Source organism: Salminus brasiliensis, chromosome 1 (genome assembly GCF_030463535.1).
Source record: "Salminus brasiliensis chromosome 1, fSalBra1.hap2, whole genome shotgun sequence".
Lineage (NCBI taxonomy): Eukaryota > Metazoa > Chordata > Actinopteri > Characiformes > Bryconidae > Salminus > Salminus brasiliensis.
The window spans coordinates 47,475,610-47,493,606 of record NC_132878.1 but is presented as its reverse complement, the minus strand read 5'-3'; the positions used below and the strand labels follow the sequence as shown (position 1 = coordinate 47,493,606).

At 42.9% G+C, this 17,997-nt stretch overlaps 1 protein-coding gene across 4 annotated transcripts in view; it reads left to right on the top strand.

The window, feature by feature from the left end:
* hivep2a (HIVEP zinc finger 2a) overlaps window positions 1–17,997 on the top strand; it is an 88,143-nt gene that overhangs the window by 29,523 nt on the left and 40,623 nt on the right. Inside the window, exon 1 of one of the 4 annotated variants that reach the window (XM_072680408.1) lies at window positions 8,320–8,433. The exons of the other annotated variants lie outside the window; for them this stretch is intronic. The gene's annotated coding sequence lies outside the window, so the exon portion shown is untranslated. Of the gene's footprint in view, window positions 1–8,319; window positions 8,434–17,997 lie in introns of those variants that run through there. 4 annotated transcript variants of the gene reach the window in all.

Below are 17,997 nucleotides of genomic sequence, written 5' to 3'. Positions count from 1 at the left end.
CACCATATTTTTAGAAGGGGTCAGACAGTGTCCTTCAGTACATGTCCAAGATCAAGGGCTCAAGGTTCAACCTCCCTCGCCAAATGCAAATTCATGGCTGCAAAGCCTTGCATATGTTCCCCTCTCCAAGGACACAGGCCATATTTGTTCTCCAAGGAGCAATTTGTAAGCGTGTTCACAGCAGTCCGTCTTTTCTAGAACATGCAAATCTTGCATCAACATTAAGCAACTGTTTGTTTCTTTTAGCATTAATTTTCTCCCAATGGTTTCTAATGCACACACACCCTACAAATAACTCTTAATGGGCAGACGTCAAAAGCTGAACAGAGTCTCAAGTTATGCTAATCTGCTGTTAAAATGTTGTAGCTGAACGTTTCCATTCTGAGCGTGTCGTAGTTGAGCTAATTATTTCCGCCCGTGTTCCATTTGCTGTAATTTTTCGGAAGTGGAAAAATATAATTTGTCAAATTACCCTCATCTAAGGTCATTTTATTTTTCCCGGGCCTCTGGCTGCTCTGTCGGTGCTTTGTGTCCGTCGCAGGGACTGAGAGGCAGCATTCCAGCTTGAGTGTGGTCAGTGTTGCACTCTAGCAGAGCGGCACTTGTTGTGCCTCCGAGCCACGACAGTGTAAGAGTCACCTGCGCAGCCACGTGCTTCAAGGCTAGAAGGCTTGCTAAGGCATTAACTCTAACAGGGGGTCTTCTGTTTGGGAAGCCCCTGGTGGAGCGCGTTCCCAGCATGGGCTAGTCAATCTGACTCAGAGCCAGGGCTAAAATTGGTCCTGCTTGTCTGGCCCATTGCTGTAAGACAACACTGTGTTGGAAGGGTGTGGGGCGCCGGAGGAGTGTGGACCACAGAATTTTTTGATAGGTGGGGCCAGGTATCAGGTACTAACCCCCCAGAACAGAATGCTTGTTTGAACTTTGACTTGCTTTGAATATCAAGATGTTACATTTGAAATGAATTGTTCCTAGAAACCTGTAATTGTGTGTCAGTTATGGATTACATATTTAAATGCAATTTCATTTTAGTGAATGCAAATTGAGTGACAGTCAGATTTGCATTGTAGACATCAAGTAAGAAATTATATATAAAATATATATAAATTCCTTTGTAATTCAGTTGTTGAGGGTTAAAAAAGTCATTCAGTTTTGATGTAAAATGGTGCATTTTAAAGTGCTAGATTATTTATTTACTTTATTTACTATCGAACACCACCATTGCACCTACATATGTCGTCTCTATAGTTTCTATAATGTTGATAAAAATAAAATAGTGGACAATTTGAATAAATACATTTTCCTTGAGGCCTATTTTGCCTGACAGTGCCCTGAATGTACCTTTTCGCTCTGAATACATAAGCCAGAAGCTTATTCAAAACCTAGAACAGTGCCTGAGACATCAATGTATTTAAAACCTTTCCATGTAACAACCTTGTGTGAGGTGGATTTTAGAGGTCTAAAAGTACCAACACAGTAAACTGTTGCTCTAGGACAGTGCATTTTACACCAGACCACTCTGACTTTGCATACATTTTAACCCATTCATGCAGAAAGGCTTATTACACACTAAGGTAATTTACTCAGTAACTACAGGGACTTCTGTACAAACGAACGGGACTACTCTTTGGTAATACTGCCGGCGGTTCATAGGCTTTTTATGGGATTAACAAAGGTGCTTTAGATTTGTTTGTTTGTTGATGCCATGAAAGAAAAAAAAATCCATAATAAACATTTTTTGTTAAATAGATAGCCTGTTATAGCCTGTAAAGATTTAAAGATGTTTTGAAGGTACTTTCTTATTATTCACACTCTCTTGTACAAAAAAGATTCTTTATAGAAAATAGAACTGATGTACAAGAGTATGCCCTTGCATGGTAGAATCTTGTTTTTTTGGAATTTATGTTATTGAAAATGTTCATTCTAAACTTTTGAATGGGGATTTCTGACTCTTGAATGGCTGTATGCCAGAATTCTATACAGTTATTGGTGATTTAAAGCCCACAAAAAAGCTCTAAAACTGTCCCCCCAAAACACACACACACACAGCTTCTGCTGCCTCTGAGGTAACAGGTGCAACAGGGCAACATGAGAGCCAATGGAATGATGAGAATTGGAGTAGGGGTGGGGGAGTGCTCTGCAAAGGGCGGGAGGGGTTACCCGAGAATGTATTCTTTTTTTTCCCTCCCCTTTTTTCCGCTCCTATGGATGAAATGAGAGACAGCTGCTGGGGAGGGGAGTGGTGCGGAGAGGAAAACACGGCTCCGGTGGTTGTGTAACAGGCAAAAGTGGGTCCCCTGATGGCACGGAGAGTGCGAGTCGCTGCCTTGCACTCCGATGAGCAATTGTGCACTGCTCGCATGAGAGCCTGTTTGTTTTGGAGTGGCTGCAGAGCGACTGTTTTCTCCAGCGCTTGCTTACGGCCGTCCGATGTCAACACCCCCCCGCAGCTTCCTCCGGGGCCTGCTGGGAGAATCGCCTATGGCGTTAGACTCGCTTAGGTCAAGAGGTCAATTCCATGACATGAAAACGCTGCTCGTCTGACAGGGGGCACAAACGAGTTGTCGCAAACACGTGACACCCTCTCTAGGGCACTTGCCGCTAATGTCCATAACACAACAAGTCTTGTTGTGTTTGAGCCATGTGTTTTTTTGTTTGTTGTTGTTTTGCTTGGAAGAAATTCTTAAAGAAGAAATTATATTTAATCCATAAATGAATGAATGAATGAATATTATTTATTAATTATATCCTATAATTCATATATGAGTTGTATGGATTAGATGATATAACATTATTTGATATTTTTATCTTTTAAGACAAATAATATACATCAGTGTCTATGAAATACTTTACACTTACAGCCTAACACTTCTGTGCATATAACAACACCAGCTACATCTACTGCTGCTGAAGCAGCTTTACAACCACATCTGACAGAGCGTGCTGGTTTGTTTAGGGTATGTTGTTGAGGTTGGCAGTCTTATGAGATCAGTTTAGTGTGCAAAAGTTTGGCTCACAAGTAGCAAAATCTGTTTTTCAACTTGCCAAGCCTCGTAAATAAGAGGATCCGATGACACTGGGAGGTAAAATGTATAGGTTTGGAGTAGTGGGAGAAAGCCCCTTTCTTTTCTGTATAACAAATATTGGGTATAGATTGAGGAGGCATTATGTGGGAGTGGTATATTATTAGAGATCTTTAAAAACAACATCTGTATCAAATTGTATCACATTGTATGTTATTCTATCATTGTATCGCAGTGATTATGTTAGCTTGGGACTAACATATTAGCTTGAATCTAGAGTGATAGATTGGACCTTTTCAGATCAAATTCTTTGTGAGTTTGTTACACTCTTACAGTAAATCAAATGGATATGTATTTGACTATTTATGTATTTGACTCTCTTCTCATGATTTATTTTATTTCCACAATTGATTTTGTGTGAGAAGACTGTAGTAGTGTGGCGCATCTGTTTGCGAGTGTTTTACATTTGCTACTGAATGATCAGTTCTGTGAGGATGAAGAGAACATGTATGTGGTAGGTTTAATTGTTTGTAGGAAGATATTTTGAGTTAATTGGATTCTGTTGTACATGCACCTGTGCACCTTTTTTTGGCTTACAGATGAATCTTTTGCGGGTTCCCCAACTCTAACCTGCGCACACTCTTGCCAAGTTTCCACATTCTCTCTGTGTATGCTTGTGTTACCTTGTGCATGTGTGGCAAGGTGTCATTTGCATGCCTTTATGGCCCCATTCTGCTCTCTCTCTCTCTCTCTCTCTCTCTCTCTCTCTCTGTCTGTGCGCTTAAGAGGAATATAGTGAAAGCCATTGTACAGCATTAAAAAGACATGGTAAAGGCACGGGCTGCCTTCCAATTTGATCTGCTCCACTTGTTTGCCTGTGCATATGTCCCTCATGGTGATCCCTCAACCACTGGGAGAAAGGGTCGAGTCTGGACTCCATGCTTCAGATTTTGCTGACTCTCAGTTTTCTCCATTCCCTTCACAATCACGACACTAGAGAATTGATGGCTCTCTTAGCCACTGCCTGGTTCTGACACCAGTGCATGGAATTGCTTTTAACTTTTAAGACTGTCAGTTAAAAAAGCAAAAAAAAAAAAAAAAAAAAAACATAGTTTTTGTAACTGCTCCACAAATAGGTTCAAAAGAATACATTTCCAGCAGTGGCATGATGCAAGTGCTTTGCTACCCAGAAATGTTTAATTATTCAGTATTAATATGAAACCACTTTGTTAAAGATATCAGAAGTTTTTTCCTCCTTCTTTCCTCATGCACCTCAGAGGGAATATAATACTTCCAGCAATGCTTAAGATTAAATATTGATGCAGTAAAGATGTACTGGAGGGGGATTAAAAGGCCCCAATTAACATCAAGTCTGTTTGCTACAAGAGCTGATAGGTCTATTACAGGGGTCCAACAACAAGCGACTGCGCCGAAGAACGCAGTATCACACTCGGATTAGCATTTGACCTTGCCTAAGTCACAGATGCACACTTTGTGCGCTTATTTCATGTGTAACCTCCACAAATGAAACACTGACCTGAGGTGAGAAAACGCCAGGGCCGAAAACACCCTGGAGAACACGAAGATTAAACTGCTCTGTTTTCAGCTTTAATCCTTTTTAAATAGGCCGTCCACTGAAAGGATCTATTTCATCCTTGACTTTATACATTAGAAGCAGAGGCTGCGAGCCCGAGACATTAATTGCCCAACTGCAGGTAGCAGTCATTGTCATGATAATGACATTACTTCTAATCATTGGTACCATGTAAAACAAGGACAACAGTTGGACTTAAATAGTAAAAGCGTTTGTGATCGGAATAATAACATGGCAGCAGTAATTGGAGGACTGATAAGAAGTCGTTGTAAAGGTGGCGGTGGCAGTGTTGATTTATCATGGGGGGGTGTATAGCGGCTGGAGGTTTGGTGAGGTAAGCAGAAGAGACACTAGAGACTGGGGGAAGGTGACGGAGGGTGGAATGAAGGATCCTTCATTTCCCCAGTGTTATTTGCACCGCTCCCTGCTGGCGAGAGGAGCACTCTGAGCTTGGCGTGAGCCCAAACTTGCACCTTGGTCATTAAAGCGATCAGTCAGTGCAGATGCCAGACCAAAAGCTTCTTCACGGCCCTTTTGTCACAAATGTCCAATGGCCACGTTTAGACTGGGTGCTGACGATGATACAAAGACGTGGATGTGTTCCCAACCACTAAATGCCTCTCTCTGCATAACAGCTCGCCGGGTGGCAGACACCAAGTTCAACTAAGTTCCGTCTGGTTGCTGAGACATTTGAGTTTGGAACTGAATATGGTGGGATCTGATGAATTCACAATGCACCCATCTTTTGTGTTTTTAGCACAAACTCCTGTCCGTGTAACAGGTGGTTTTAACTGGTTAGTTAGGTGTTTAGCAATCAGAATAACCTCTTCTATACAATAAATTGTGGGGTTTCTGTTACTGTGTCTTTAAAACACGTATATGTAATTGAGCTCTGTCCTGATTGGCTGCCCTATGTTGTGGCTGATTTAAAAAGCAGTCTGGGCTGAACTGCTCCTTATAACCTTAACACAAGTGGGCTAAAATGAAATGATGTTGTAGGCTGAATAGGTGTATAGGTGTTGATTACCCACAAAACTAAATGCCAGTTCTGCAAAGAACACATTCAGCACATTTGCCAGCCCATTTCCAAACTAGGCTTACTGCATTTTGTGTATAGAAAAAAACTTGATCTGGTTGTCATGAACACTAATGGTTCACAATAGAGGCAGGCTTGCTATATGAATTCCTTTGAATTCCTGCCTCATTTTTCCCCTACTGTGTGTGGCTGCGATTTTCTAGGAAACAAAGTAAAGGAATATTTCTTTAGAAAAGAACTTGCTGTATCCTGGCTATATTTGAGCCTAGACCCATACTATATACAATATTATGCCTCATGGTATTGACAGTTGACGTGTCAGTGGTTCACCTCTGTAGCTTTCCTGTTGCTTTCAGCTCTGTTGGCATATCTTGGTCTGAGTTGGGTCACTAATAGTGAACGACACAATTACGCCCACATGCAGGAGAAACACTTCGAAACCATAGAAACCATTTTTAGTCTGAGGGCAATCACATATCTGCATAGTAATGAAATATTAATCACGTGACCCCTGCTAAGCTTCAAAGTACTCTAAATTTGCTATTATGCATTGCTTCCTGGCTTTATCGGGGTGAGTTTGCATGTGTTTCCATGGGGCCATGGTCAGAAAATGAATAATTGATTCATGGAGTATGTTGAGGAGACAAAAGAGCAGGACACCACAGCAGAGAGCAGCTCTCAGAGCTACTACTCTCCATTTAAGGCAGATGGTCCTCTTACATTGTGCTCAATGAAGATATTTATACACTGAATGCAGTCTTTATGTAATGTTATATGTAGAAGATCTAGATGTATGAAGTGTTTCCTTTTTCCTAAGAATCACTGAAGTACAGAAGTAGTCAATTATGCAAAAAAAACCCCAAACAATTATGGCCATTGTTTAACAGTGACGATAAGGTCTTTAAACGTTTTCCACCATGCCATTCCGCTTAGTACCAGACACAAAATGCAGCTGTGCTGTCAGAGTTCACTCGCACGAAAAAGGGTCTTAATACTTTGCACAATGCCATAGGACAAGGTTTTTCAATTCTGATCCTGAAAAAAGCCTGAGTTCTGTTTGCTTATTTCCCTGCTTGGACACACCTGATTCAAATCGTCTGATAACTGCTTGGGGTTTTGTGGGTGTGTTTGAGCAGAGTAATCACCCAACTATGCTAGAAAGCGATCCTCCAAGATGGGAATTAAAGGAGAACCTCTGCCAGGGAACAACCACTTTTATGATGATGCGTTATTGCATTGTTGAAGCTTAAAGAAAAGTGATATTAGGTTTTATATAACATGACAAGATTCTTTAATCTTTAAAAAGTGTTTTTCACACTCCACAATATTACATGATTCATAACAGAACCAAAGGTTTTGCTCAGAAAAAAAAACATTTTAAGAGTGAACTTCTCTATGAGTATCTTTTTTGTTCCTGTGACAGAACCTACCTTAGAAAGCAGTAATGCTTTGTTAAATGGTTTCCTTTTTTCCAAGGGATCTTGTTTCTAAAGTATCTTTTCAGCAGCATATGCCATAATAGCATAAAGTTGCTCTGCAGGGATCAGGGATCACATGCTTATTTGTAGCACCCCCATCCCTAAGGGTGTTGTTTCCAGTAAGGCTCACCTAAACAGTGAATGTGAGCCCTATAGTGTCAGATCTCAGTCCTTTGTTTTTTTGTGTGTTTTTTTTTTTTATAAACCTTTGTGGGAGATTCCACTCAGGATGACTGCACCCCATGCTGGTTACAAAGACCCTCAACAAAGGTCAAGTATATTAGGTTAATGCAAATGAGATGGACAGCATACTGACAGCTCCAGGACAGATACGTACAAGGTTAATGGGGACACAGTATTGTCTGATTCCCCTTGGCTTGTCCCAGTAGTGTTGAAGGTGCCAAACTTGAGGCATCTTACTTATTTTACGATGTCTTTGAAGGGTGAAACTGTCTCCTACCTTTCCACCTTTTTCACATGATCCTCTTATGACTTTTAAGAGCTGCAGTGCTACACCATCTCTGTGTCACTAACCTCATTTATTTATTTACTTTTTTTTGGTGGGAGTAATCCCCTTACACAAACCTGCATACCTGTAATCTGCAAGTCAATCGTATCAGTGTCCAGTCAGCCAGGAATAGAAAGGAGAAGGCGCATCTGTGGAGGGATTTCGCAAGAATTAGCCTGGTGAGCTATATTTAGCTCTGCAGGAGGGTGGGTGGTGTGGGGGGATGCAGCGAGGGGAGGTGTTGCTGTGTTGTTATGCCCTGCTTGGCACTCCGTGGACAATCCCCGGGTCAAAGACGTTGAGGCCACACCGCCGTTAAAGCGTGGCCTGATAAGGCACCGCGTTGTTAAACACATGTATACTCGTGCACACAAAAGGCGGCCTCCGTCTGTGTTTCATTCCCTAAACACTACTTCTTTCGTGACCCTTCTATTTGCGGTCGTGTCTTGCTTTGGAAAATGTAAACTTTGTTTGTGAGAAAGCCCTGTGTGCAGCCAGCGAGAGAGGAGAGCCGAGCAGACAGCGGGCCGCTGAAAGTGCCTCTGAATGTAGTCTGTTGTATAATCCCTCTGGGGGCCCCCAGTGCTATTTTTGTTCCTGGATATGCGTCACGACTGGGTATTTTCTCTGGTGACTAGCTTACATCAGTAGGTCTCCTAGCATACGCTCTATCAGCGAGTGGCTTCTGATTGATGGCCGTTTGGGCGCTTGTGTTCCCGACCTCCTAGAAAATGGACGAGGGGAGTTTCAGCCTAAAGGAATGCAGCGGATGACCAAGGAGCTGGTAAAGCCAGGTCGGTACACAAATCTGCTTTATTTCCCCCCTTTCCCCCTCCTTATTCTGCTTCCCTCTCGGAGCGTCTGTGAGGCATTGCTCAGAGAGGTGCTGTCTCTGTCCATGTATTTGAAAAACTGACAGGAAGGGCAGACAGGAAAGCAGTGGCAACAGAGGACAGTCTTGCTATCAGGCACGGAGCCGTAGCAGGCAGTTTGCGGGCTAGGCTAGGCTGCAGTGGGCTGTCACAGACAGCAGTGTCTCAGCTCTCCTGTCTCCTGTGTCCCAAGCTCACGTCTGGCATTTGTTTCATTACGCTTCTGAGTGCAGTTTTGCCTCCTTCTCTCTGCCTCTTTTGCTCTTTTTTTTCCATTCCTGGGATCCTGCATCTCTTTGACTGAGTGGTTTGCTGGTGTTGATGGGGTTGTGGTGGAGCCCATAGACCCTCAGTTCAGTAGTAGCTTTGGCTGTTGTGTGTATCAGACAGGTAGTGCTGATTTACAGTAGGGTTTCTCAGCGTCAGTCCTGGGTATCCCATGAAAAAACTTGACACCTGCAATTTAATATTTTTCTCACCGCAACACAGCTAATCTTGCTCATAAAGGGTTTGATAATAACCAGATGAGTTTGATCAGGTGCAAGCCAGGGTGTTCCCAGTTCCCACGACAGTTGAGAACAGTTGGTTCTTGACCTTCTTAACCTTTTTCCTTGATCAAAACATCCCACAACTGCCACAACTGTCAGTCCAGAATAATGTGTCATATGAGGGGACAGTTCTGTAGTGGACAACACAGGGAAACACTATGTACCCTCCGATAATGCCTGTCAACAAAGGCTCCCTGTTTGGTCATCAGTGTGCATTATTTCTTCTTATCTTTTTATGTGCTTAGTGTACAATAAACCGCTCATACACGTAGACATCTCTCTCAGCCAGACTCAGTCTATCATGAGCATGGGGCAACCCTGGCATTGAGATTACAGTGACCTTGAGACAGGTCCACAGCAGATCAGTTGTTTCCTCGCTCTCTGCCTCCTCCTCCTCCTCCTATCTGCCAGCACTGAGGAGTCAGTACTCCCTATCTGATAACTGTGGAATGAAGCTTGCCTCCTCCGCTAGGCGCACTAAAGCCTTTTCCATTCACAAATTCTCAGACGTTTCATAATCTCTGTGTGTCGCTGCCGTCTGCTGCTGTAGCTTTGGCTTCCCTAAAAGCATCTCTGGGATCAAAGGTAAGGGAAGTGCAGATTAAACTTGCATCTATTGACACAAGAGTGTATGTCATACAGGCTAGGCAGGAAGTTCTTACGTGTGCCGTTTGCATCTAGCCCCCATCTTTTGGTGCTCTGTTTTGTCCTGATCGCAATACGTTCTTGATATGTATCAATTAGTGTGGAAATAAGGGAGAGAAGTGCCTGGCCAGGCGAGTGTGGAGCGCAGATCTCTTACAGCAGGGTGATGTGCGGACTTGCCAGCTGAGGAGTACACAATTACCCACCCAAGTAGGAGCTCACTGTGCCACTGAAGAGGAGATGTAATGAAAAGCAGAGAGGGAGCCCCAATAGCACAGCCACCACTATACTAGCAAGGTTACAGTGGACCCACTTCTACTTCAAGTCAATGCGTTTATGCTCCCTTTGTCAGTTGTTCTATGCTGGCAGTAAGACAAAAAGTAATTGTGAGCAGGTTTAGGGGTGCTGCTGCTTGTTGTTCTGGTTGCTATTATTTGATTAGGCCAAAGGCTCTTGCAGTGTGCATGCATTTGTATGTGTGTGTGTGTGTGTGTGTTTGTGCTAGCATTTCTTAGGCTAACTCCCAGGAACCCCTCTAATGGGTCTCTGACTTTGTTGCTCTACATTTCACTGGTGGGAAATTTGTGAGGGGAAAACAGAGGATGTGTTCCACTACTCTCCGTTTCTGATCACCAAAGCGCACTTCACTTAACATTTGGTTCCTTTGCAAGGTCATGGTTTCCAGCCAAGAACCCATTCTAGGTATTAGTCGACATCTGTCTCTTTCCAAGTGAATGTGGTTGTGATGACTCCTTCTCCTCCTCCTTGACACACACACACACACACACACACACACACACACACATATTCACGCACTTGCATTTGGCAGCTTGACCCAGTTTTTGTGCCATTTGTGTGCTGTTTTGTTGACTCAGTGTAGTCCTCTTGTGAGATTTGAAACCTTATCTTTTAACCATACAGTGAGGGAAGCACTGTGAATATAGGTGGTGCATGTGTCAAAATGTGCATAGTTATGTAATACTAGAGAGTGTTTTTTGGGTTGTCTGAGCTGAGCCTGCTTTATTGTTGAGGGCAACTTTGTTGTGGGTCAGTAGAGCACAGATGGCAGAAGAAAATGTGAGAATGAATGAACCTGCTTGACCTTAGGTAGGCACATTCATCTGATGGCTGTTTGAGAAATAATCAACACATTTATGCCCCCTGTGGGATGCTTAGAGGCTTTTTATGAAAAAACGCCCAGGTTGGTGAATAGTCTAGTAGTAGCAGGTCAAGGTGACTAGATAGTGACTGAAGGCATTTCACCTCCATTTGAACTGATTAATGCCCCCAGACTATACCCAGTTAAATCCTTTGACTTACCACTATCCAATAAATGAAAAAATGCGCAAATGGCCATGCACTCTCCAGGTGGGTAGATGGCACTCTCTCCCCTCATCACTATAAATTTTGCCCGACACAGGTGTCTACTGCCCGGCGATGTTAAAAACACACAGTGGCAATACTAGAATGAGTGTGTCAGTACCAAATTGAGAGAAACAAAAAAATTAAAACATGTTATATTACAGATTTCCTTGCCCGATTATATTTACTCAGACTTCAATTATAGGTGTTGTTATTGAGTCCAGTGACCCTGGGTTATGTGAACTGTATGTTATCTTGAGTTTGTTACAAGTAAAACACTTTGTATACAACCACTTTCATATTACACAATAGGAAATGTGATGTGCAATCTTCTCTGTTCTCTACAGTCCCACATTGACCATTTATCTTATGGAATAGTCCTGTGGTTTCAACTCCTATGCTCCGGCAACAATGTATCGGGCACATTCTGCTGTGTTCTGGGAAGCATGACAAGTACATGAATCACTTTGAGCCATTTAGTTTGCACTAGCTTTAGGCAGATGGTGCACAGAAAGTGCCTGTGTTATTTTGTGTTATTTTGGTCACAACTGACCAGCACATTTGTTGTTCTGAAGACACAAAAACACGTCTCTCTCTGTTTTAGCAAGGCTGTCATTGTGATACACAGATGACACTGAGCATAGTACTTTTGTTTTGCTATACTGATCAAGTGTTAAATGTCAGTTACATTTGCAGTTTGTGTTGCATGCGACAACATGTTTATACAGCAAAACTAAAAGCTTAAATAACAACAAATTCTAAACAATCTAGGCAAAAAGAACATTACAGGAAGCTCTGTGTTATGGGCACACAGGCGTTCATTGAGAATTATGCTTGTCGATGGCTGTGACGCAAATGCCACTGAGTGTAGTGCCAGAGGACTGTGGAGGTGTGTGGCTGCTTGGACAGACCCTGACAGTCCCCCTTCCCTCTCTCCCAGTCAGACAGTGTGTCCGATGCCCAGGCCCTTGCTGGGCTAAGCCCTCCATGCCTTCTGTCGAGTACCTGCCCATGCCAGCTCTGTAGCAGGAAGGAGGGCTAAAACAGCCGGCTGTGGTCCAATGGGCAAGGTCTGCATGCCTTATCCTCCTTCCCGGCAGGTAGCCGGGAGAGAAGGAGAGAGAAAGGATGGAGAGGGAGGAGAGATCATGCATGTTTCCTATGGAAGCGATGGCTGTTTATTGTTCAGAACTTTTTGTGAGATGTGGGTAAGTGTATGCAGATCCTGTTTGGGTGTAGTGCAATACTCAGGGAGTGGCAAGGGTTCCTGTGTAAACAGGAGGCAAACTGGACTGTGCAGGGCAATGGAGTTTTTGCCCGCTAATGCACTGTACAGTATGCACAGTGTGCTGGTGTGATTTTGTTTTCAGACATTTTCAAGACAAAGATGAAACCAGAGGAACACTGTGGCAGCATACAATGAACCAGCAAAACCTTTTTTTTTTTTTTTAGAACTACATTTAGTGTAATGCTTGGAAAACGCTCTGCACATGTACCGCCCCCTACCCAGTATTCACAATTTTTGTGTATTTGTCAGGTGTCATGTTTGTCAAGTCTCAGACCATCTCACTTTAATATCACATGGCAATGTGTATACTCACAATGCAGGTCCTAAATAATCATTCCATTTATTGACGTTAAAAATGTATTTATTAACTAAGATAATTAATAGTTATAATCTTAGTTAAGATATCTTGGAACAAACTTTGAACACCACATTCCACCATTATACATGGTGGTAGTGTAATAGTCTGGGCAGGTTTTTGTTTAGGCAGTGTCTGGCCAACTTCTCATGATTAATGAAACCATAGCTTTTGATCAGGAAATCCTGAAGGAGGATGCCAGCCAGTAAGTGTCTAAAGCTCAAGCGCAGTTGGGTTCTGCAGCAGGACAATGATCCCAAGCACACAAGCAAGTCTACATCTTAAAGGAGAAGGAGGCTAAGGAGAAACCAAAAGGTTTTGGAGTGGTCAAAGTACTGACTTGAATTCCACTGGGGTGCTGTGGCAAGAATTTGTGCTCAAAACCCTCCAATGTAGCCGAATTAAAACAATTCTGGAAAGAAGAGTGGCCCACAATTCTTCCACAGCGATGTAAAAGACTCTTCGATTAAAAAAACATTTGATTGCAGCTGTTGTAGCCAAGGTTATCACAACATTTTACCAGGTTATCAGGTTTTGATGGATAACTTATGTTGCCTGTATCTAGAGCTGGGCAATATGACAATATTTTATCGTATTGTGATGTTATGGTGCTACAAAATAAGCTTTTCTAAGCATATCGAAGTTGTTGTTAGTGCTTAATAAACACTGATCAACAGCAGGTTTCATCATCAACTGTGCAATTAGACTGGTTAAATTAGACAAAGTTGGATGTTCTGAAACATCTGAGGAGGCAAATGCCTTCTCATAGCACTGTAGATAGCTACATATGGCTTAAAAAATGGAACATAAGGAAGACACAAGTGTCCTGACACTGTACAAAAACAAATGTGTAAATGTGTGTGTGTGTGTGTACATATATGCACGTGTGCGTGCGTGCATGTGTGTTTATGGAGCAAGTACAGTGGCCAGACCCAGTGTGTGGGCTGAGCTCAGGAAGTGGGCAGGCAGGCATGTGGCCCTCTGCCACCGGAGCTCCAGGGCCCCTATCACAGATGGCCCACTGACACCAGCCCAAGCCTCGGGTCAGCTAAGACTTCAGCAAAAGAGAGATGGGCTGTTATCTTTCGGATGAAAAGAAAGAATGAAAAACAGCCTTTTGTCTGGATGAGGCCGAGTCATGGGGTGAGGCATCTTGGCTTTTGCTCAGGTGAGAGGCCAAGTGCTGGCAAATAAAAGAGATTTTTAGTTGAGGAGAGAGGGATTTGGAGGATATGGAGAGAGGCAAACTGGGTATGGGCTCCATGCAGAGGCGAGAGAGATAGAGCTGCCAGGAAAGTGGTGGATTTTTTGTTCCATGGCGTAACGGTTGAACTGCAGGTGAGACCACCTGTCTCCACTGGCTTGGACTACTTACGTTCCTGGCAGCCTCCAGAGAAAAAACATGAAAAACCTGTTCGCCACGGTGGAGAGTCGCAGTAAAACAATCACAGTCAAATCTATCTCATGTGCAGATAATCCTAGGGGTGAGTGATAAGGCAGGAATAGAATAGCACGATACTTCTAGCACGATACTTCAGGTCATCTTTTTACAATACATATTATGCTATACTTTTTCTGAGGTTTAGTTAAAAGCTGACACAGGCAAAATGCACCAGTAAAGCTACTGAAAACATCCAGTTAAATAGCACTAATTATACTCTTTTAATGAACCGTGGAATTGGTCTGAAATAAATCAACCTTATACTCAGGGAAGCATACTGTAATGTAATTTAGCACAGCAATTATCACACCTAGGGACCTGTTGACCTGGTGACACTCACCATGATACAGAATTGACCAAATTGAGTATTCTGTGGAAATGCTAAATCCAAAACAACCCCTCCCAGGCAGCTTAAATAAGTATTTGAACCTCAATAAAAAGTAAGGTTCTAACTCTGTATTTGAACACTGACACATTTAAAGTTCTTAATAAAGTGAAACATGCAGTTTGTCAGTGTTTTTTGAGTATCCATGATGTGCTCAAAAAAACAGCTTTATCAGAATTGCAAACTAACCCTTACTGTCTGTGTACAGGAAAAGCTGATATGAATTTGATTTCATACCCTTCCAGTGCTCTTTATGCCACAAACTGAGCTTTGATTTATTTATTTATTTTTAAATCAAGGTCAGTCACACCTTCCTGCTCTCTGGCATGGCAGAGTTTCCATCTGCTTCGCACCCATCTTTTGCTTAGTTCCAGGAAAGTCTGCTGCCCTGATCATTAAAGGCTGGAAAAACCGGCACCGGGCTTACTCACCCAGGCAGGTGGCCCGTGCCGTTAAATTATAAAGCTTGCTCCTGTGACTCACTCTCATCATATTTCTTTTTAACTAGCTGAACCTCAGGCTTATTAACCCTTAAGAGACACTGTCATTTTGCTATACTGTTCAAATACAATTACACAGGTACATGTTGATTATGTAATGAATTGTATTGTAATGGATAGTTATGTAATGAAATAGACTGGATTTACAATGGATTCTGTGTCACACCTTAAATCACACCTTTATCAGCTGTGAAAAGTACTGGACTTGTGGAATTGAACCGATTGTCAACATTTCACAGCAAACTACCTCTGAATGTCTTTATTTACATCTTAATCATTTGAAGTGAAATTCTCAATTTGGAATTTGTTTTCTGCTTTAAGACCGGTTGTACCGTAGCTGTCTAAGGACAGTAAATTGGCACGCCTTCCCCTTCATGGCCCTTTTATGATTGCTCACTATCCAGAAGGAGTCAGGGAAAAGGTTTGCACTAGATCTTTGTCGGCAGGGCTAACAGCATAGAGTGAAAAGCAGCAGATTGAAAAAAGAGGCCTAAACTCCGTTTGCCCAGTTGTGCCCCTCTGTGCTGCTGTAAACGCACAGACGAGAATGACTTTACTTCCTTTCAGCTGCTGAAGCAGGGTGAAGGCTGCGGCGGTATTTTTAGCTGCTGAATGGAAAGGAGCCGTCGGCTGAGTCAGGTGGAGGATGGAGTGAGAGAAGAAATAAAGGGAAGGAGGGAGTGAGCAGAAAAAAAACAAAAGGCAGGGCAGGAGCAGAGGTAGGAGCGATGGGTCGCCCAGGATGAGGCCGTGCTGCTCTATTTAAAATCCGCAGGGAACTGTGGGCGCTGCCATGGGGTATACTTGTGCGTGTATGTGTGTGTGTGTAGAGAGAGAGAGAGAGAGAGAGAGAGAGAGAGAGAGAGAGAGAGAGAGGTGAAGTGTGTAAGTGAACAGAGAGAAGGAAATAAGAAACCGCCGCTAGCATCGTACTTCTCATTACACTGCCATCCGGTCTGACCACATACTGCATCAAGCATGACAGCGAGGACAGCCGTCCGCCCTGACACTTCATCCTGAAGCTTTCTCTGTGTGACGAAGCTAACACACACACACACCTTGCAAAAGACTATCGTCTTATTCCCAAAGCTGCATATTTTAAAATAAAGATGCCAGAAGGGTTCTTTGGAGCGATGCCATAGAACAAGAGCTTTCAATCCTGGCCCTAAGAGATCTAGCATCCTGCAGAGTTTAGCAACAACTCTAATCTACCACACCTTCTCTAGGTAATGAAGGCCTTAAGGGCTTCTGAATATTAGAGGCAGGTGTGTTGGATCTGAACTCTCAGGGTGGTAGATGTCCAGGACCATTTTTGGGCATACCGCCCTTTTGGGTTTAAAAATAAATAATAATAAATAATGAAATGAAATGAACTGGACATCAGTTCATCTTGTATACCAGTTGAAGTTCTGTCATAACCTTTATATGGGTACACTACAAGCAACCGCAGATAAAGCAATGTTTGAGTCCTGCTACTTTATAGTGCACTCATTACTGACACAGGCATTTACTGCACAGAAAGAGGGGTAAAACTCCCCGCAGCATTGGTAGGCTGTGGAGAAGTGGAACTGACTTCTCTAGAGTTCCGGAACTCCAGCCACCAATTTCTGAGATTTTTGATCTATAACTAATCATTCATTATCAGTACTTGACCTCACTACATTCAGTCAGTTTCTTTTTACTGCACTCATTGGTCCATGTTTACCTTGATCTCAGACCAGGTCTTGTCACTCTACAACAAGACTGTAAGACTGACTCCAGAATAGCATTCTTACTCAGGTAATTAGAATAATTATGCACTTAATATATATGTATATATGTATATATATAATATGTCTTAATATGAATATTTTCAAAATAGATCATATCACTGATTTAATATATTTTAATAATGATATTCACATTTGAATCAGATCAATTCATTGCATGTTTTTTTTTCCTTCCATTGCTGGTCTCGCATAGAACACTGCGTATGCGAAAACATATTTCGAGACACGGGTCATAACAAAGGAGTGTTGAAAGAGAGGCATTAAGACTAGTCTGACGTCGGTAATCACTCCTATGTGCAAATTGCATGCTTTCAAATGACATGACTTGACAGTGCACAGCATGTGAAGCTATTAGAGCAATCATGGTTCTTGAAATTCCTGTTTCTGGACTACTTATTTGTCACACGGGCCACAGTGCAGCGTAGCGCTCACATTTGTGTACAGCGCATCACGCCTGGGCTTGCAAGGGGCTTTCATAGGAATAATACATAGATTTTTAATTAGTGGTTAGTTCGACAGACATCTACCATTCACCTTCTGCTAAGGAAAAACGCCTGAATTAGAGCTGCGCTTACTTTACCTCCACAGCGGAAAACCCTGAATTACAATTGTATTTAAAGCCGCAACAGCCGCGAGGCTCGAGCGGAGGTCTGAAAGAGTGGGCGAGAGATGGCTGCTCTCCACATGTAGCAGGGTCACTGTGAGTGCAGGGCACACAGTCTGCCTTTTCAGAGATAATAAACCGGAGACGATGAGAGAGAGACAGCGCACGAGAGAGAGAGAGTGAGTCGGTCGTCTGCAGCCACCCGAACAGCGCGCCAAACAAAGGCAACGCAGGAAGCCATTCAGCGGCTGCGAGAAACCAGATCTTTATTTGGTTTCTGTCGCCATTTATCACCCGTGGAAACGGCCGAGGCCAGCCAGGTTTGGGGAATGAGAAGAGTCACCTCAGGAGAGGAGGAGACTGTAACATCAGGCTGGAAAGAACTTGGATGTGAATGCTGGTTTTTTAGTTTATTAAACAAAGTCCGACATCCCAGGAGCACAAGCACAGGCTAAATAGTCTGAGTCAAGCAGGGCAAAAATCTTAACAGAAAAAAAGACTGTGAAAATTGAAAAGCACAAGGAAACGAGGAGAGGAAACAACCATGACGCAGAAAAGGCAACAGATAAACATGGCAGTACCTCACTAC